General features: G+C 25.9%; 1 protein-coding gene, 1 long non-coding RNA gene and 1 pseudogene across 2 annotated transcripts in view; 2 read left to right on the top strand and 1 right to left on the bottom strand.

Moving 5' to 3' along the window:
* LOC108756132 overlaps positions 1 to 984 on the bottom strand; it is a 2314-nt pseudogene extending 1330 nt beyond the window's left edge.
* The window catches only part of LOC108756097, a 29286-nt gene that overhangs the window by 15361 nt on the left and 9257 nt on the right, over positions 1 to 4668 (top strand). The window lies entirely within an intron of this gene.
* Positions 2175 to 3348, top strand: LOC108756133. The gene is made up of 3 exons (XR_001939813.1): positions 2175 to 2271; positions 2469 to 2842; positions 3261 to 3348. It is a non-coding gene; the product is annotated as an uncharacterized LOC108756133 (long non-coding RNA).

The raw sequence follows: 4668 nt of genomic DNA, 5'->3' as shown, positions 1-4668 counted from the left end.
CACACACACACACACACACACACACACACACACACACACACACACACACACACACGTGTCTATAGAAATTATATGTCCATAGAAATTTGAAGTTATTTTATTATGTTTCATAACCCTATTCTACTGAAAAAAAATCACATCACAAAGTTACATAACGAAATCATGTAATTAAAACAAATAAATCACATAACTGATTGTTCCAAGTTTGATAGTCCACAGGACGTCCTCAAGACGTCTCTTGACTATAACAGAATATTTAGCTGGTGAGATGTTCACAGGACGTTCACTGAACGTCAGCTATAGTAAGTATTCAAAAATATATAAAAAAATTTTTAGCTTGTTTATTATAAATTAAAAAAATGACAATTTCAATAAACGTTTATCGTTGTGAGCTGTATATATTATATATTAAAAATAGTTTATAATTATACATCTCATTTTTTCGATTGTCGTTAATTATTTCATCAAATTCTCTCTTTTACATTCAATCTACATTTCATCAATAATATATAAGATAAAGAGATACTAAAAAAAAAAGATACAAATAAATAATTAAGTTATCCAAAATTGTTTATTGTCAAGAATTATATTGGTATTTAAATATACTTATCTAATTAAACAATCATATTTCATTTGAATAATAATCTCTTCTTCGTTACAGGTTTTGAATGGTTTTTTTGCAATGTTTTGATAATTTCAAGCGGTGATTACAAGCTGATAATTTCACTGCGGTGAAATACGGCGATAATTGCTTTGCAAAATGCGGCAATAGCCGAGAGAAGCATTAATGAATTCGTAACAAAATCATCCATATTATCAACAACAAAGATATCGATCAATTGAGTTAATACCAAAAAGTTCAACAGATACATTGTAGATAAAGTAAATACGCTATACAAACATATGGAGCATTTTGAAGATCATTTGATCGGTCGCCATACATCACCGATAGTAGAATAAAAAGTTGAGAGAAAGTATTTGCATTTCTATGATTGTGTTACAATCGAGAGTATAGCTAGAAAGTTTATTTAAAAATAATTTTTGATAAAAACATATTAAAATAATGAATAATAGTTTATTGCATATAAGCTGTGTGAGAGAATTTACTTCACTTCCTCCTAAATCTCAATTATCTAAATTCTTCTAAAAAATAGAAAAAGAGAAACATAATATTTTATAATTAAATAGAAAAAATTATATACGGAAATATCATAATAAATACAAGCATATAATATGAAAACTTTGAAATTAAGATAAAATTATGAATTTGAATGAACACAAAATATTGTTTAATTTTTGTCAAATCTGCACGTTCTTGTCACTTCTTCTAATAATTAAAAACTTCAAACATATATAGTAATTTAATTATTCCTTATACACACATGCATGAAATTAAATTTGATATTTATCTGTTTCTATACAACTTTAACACATATTATCTGCAACACTCAAAGACTATCATCTCATTATTTCAACTTGCATGTATCATATAAATAACTTCGAGATATTTTTATAAGCTTATTTTCTCTTGCACTATCATTTTGTATACGAATCACACATATGATAGCTTACATAGCTTATAAGACGAAGTGTGTGACTTCAATTCGTACATACAGTCTTTCGTGTTGACGAAGATAATTAATACAGACCGAATATGCGACTAAGGTTCTTGAGATACTAAGAAATAATTGTCAACTTTGTAATTCCATGTGGCTCAGTTGAAGTTAATGACGGTTATTAAGAACTTATAGCGACTATTACTGGCACAGCTGATACTTTCCGTCGATACGAAAATGCTGTAATTATGATATAATTTTACCATTTGATGGAATTGACGAAGATTAATATTCTAAGCTATGCTCTCCCTCAGGGAAATATGGTTTTGAAGTACCTATAGTATTTACTATAAAATTCACATCCTATTCTATTTATAAAATCTATATCGGTAGCATCATTGGTAGTCACATTGCTGAAGGATAAAATATCCACAAAACCTATGTTTGACAGATATTACATATAGTATATATAAAATATTAATTACTGTACATAATATTTTCTATTTCAGTGGATATATTATATATTAATAACATGATAAAGCGACGCAGATTCTATTGTACGTCCCTTCTATCGCACTCATGTTTTTCTCGATATATGAAAATGTCGCAATTATATATCTTGTCATTTGACGGAATTGAGGAAAATTAATTCCAACATGTTGTACCGTTCCCAGGATATAAAGTACACTTTCATGAAAGCGTTTATTCGACTCTCGTAAGTTTTCAATGGATTATAAAATATAGTACACATATATCACGTAATATATGTGACATACACAACTGTTCCGTTACGTTCGTTGGAATAGAATTATCTGATAAGAAATCCGACAATGTACCTATAATATTCTTGAAGATCAAAAAATCACATAATAATAAATTCAATTGAATTTCTTTTTAATATAATTACTTTAGTGACTATAAAAATCCCTGGATAAAAGAAGATTTGGAAGGAATTAAGAGGATTATATATTAATAATAGCAAAGCAAATATTACTTTAAACGGTGACTCATATCGAGTTAGAAAATGCTAAGTTATTAAAAACCAGATGTTCATGGAGGTCACTTGTGTATACCACCAAGCGAATTTATGCCAATGATATCTGCAGTAAGAGAGCTGGAGATCTATTCTGTGAAAAGAATTCGATCTATCAACATTTGTCGTGTTTGTTTACAGACCAGACTGAAAAGTGAATTGAAAAAAGAATTGAAATAGAAATTTCTGTTACAAAGAATAATGCAATGCTAGTGACAATTCATAATCACTAACATGAAAGAAGAATTTATAGGTAATATATTTTGTGTTTTAAGCTTTACACGATTTTCTAAACTTTCAAAATCTATTGTTGAATTTTTCTCGTAATGTGGCGCATTCAAAGAAAATGTTATTGCAAAAAACTGAATCTTTCCTTTTCAAATTGATTCAGTTACACATTGTTTCAATTAATGTATTTCTCCAATTAGTAAGAGTAGTCGACAAACAATCACGATGATAATAATTATATGTAATCCATACAGTACAGAATTTGTAGTAATATCGCTGCAATAACGGTGCAATGTTGCAATGTGCTATAGAGGAATATGCGGTCTACAGATTTAGTTATCATTTTTTACATATAATATATTACATATATTATTGTATCTTTTCCTTATACATTATATTTTTATAAAAATAATGATCTCTTTTTACAATAACTATATCAACAGGCTCGTAAATGGAGAGAACGAAGCAAGATGAATAAATTCAGTAATTAAGTTTAAACGCGTTTCTCTCTATATTATTATATACATCGTACAACAGGATATAACAAAATGGAATTTCAGGAAAAATTCGCTTTTGCTCATGAAAATGCTGCTTATGATACTATTCCTCTAATTATTATTGGTAAAATGGAAAGAAAATATTCTACAGGTCTGTATAAAATTTTATTGCATTATATTCAATTAAATTTTACCTTATTTTAATAAAAGTGATATAGTTATATGTGATTTTAAAACTTATTATAGTAACATAGTTTCTTGATTCGAAAAAAGTGACAATTAAAAACAAATTATTTGTTATACTGTTTCATACACATACACACACACATTTATAAGTATATATAATATATATATACATATGTATATAGTATATGTGCGTAAAAGTAATAACACATCAAGTTCATAAATATTTAATAATATAATATTTACGTAGACAAATAATAAATAGAGAAACACCTATACTTCAAAATATTAAATGTATTAAGTATTATACATTAGACATTATAAGTTGTTATTATTTCAGAGAAGATAGAAAATTTGAAATATTACGTTTCCAATCCATTTTGGATGAAATTCCGTTTATTATTATTTTGGATATTATGGACTGTATTAATAATAACGATAATAATTTCTTTACTCGCATACTTTTGCTTTACACCCCGAATATGTCATAATTCAAATGCACATAAAAATATACATGAATAAAAGTAAGTATTATATAGTATTTCCAAAAAATTAAAATTTATAATATATATATTTTTTCATCATAAAAAATACAATTTCGTAGAATCATTAAATTAATTTTGTCATGCAATTAGTAAACAATTTTTGTCAAAAACCAAATTTTTCTGAAATAATTAATTTAATTAATAAGAATTTAATTTTTTTTTCAACAGAATTCCACCAATTTAGAAAATTTCTTTCAACATTTTTCAATTAGCTTTTTTTGACATAATAAATTTTCAGTTATTGTTGAATTTATTAATAGATATATATTTCGAATGTGTATGTTCCAGTATGTACATCGTCTACAAGATACAATGGAAATGCAATGGCGTATAAGTTAGCTTCGTATTATCATATTCGCTTTTCACGGTAATAATATTAAAATAATACTAAAATAATTAACAATATGGTAAGCAAGAAATGTACGTTCAACTAGAAAATTATTTTAAAAAATTAAATTGTTTTACATATATTGGCGTAATTTTACAGTAAAAATTATTGTATAATTTTGTGTATATATACATATATTGACTTTTTATTTACAAATACAATTTATATTTATATGTTACAATTTTAGAAAATTTCGTAAATGATTATTTATATAATCCTTTTTTATTTTATACACACA

The sequence above is a fragment of the Trachymyrmex septentrionalis genome, unplaced genomic scaffold (genome assembly GCF_001594115.1).
Source record: "Trachymyrmex septentrionalis isolate Tsep2-gDNA-1 unplaced genomic scaffold, Tsep1.0 scaffold95, whole genome shotgun sequence".
NCBI lineage: Eukaryota > Metazoa > Arthropoda > Insecta > Hymenoptera > Formicidae > Trachymyrmex > Trachymyrmex septentrionalis.
Note: the sequence above shows the minus strand (reverse complement) of the source record. Positions and strands in the feature narration are given on the sequence as shown.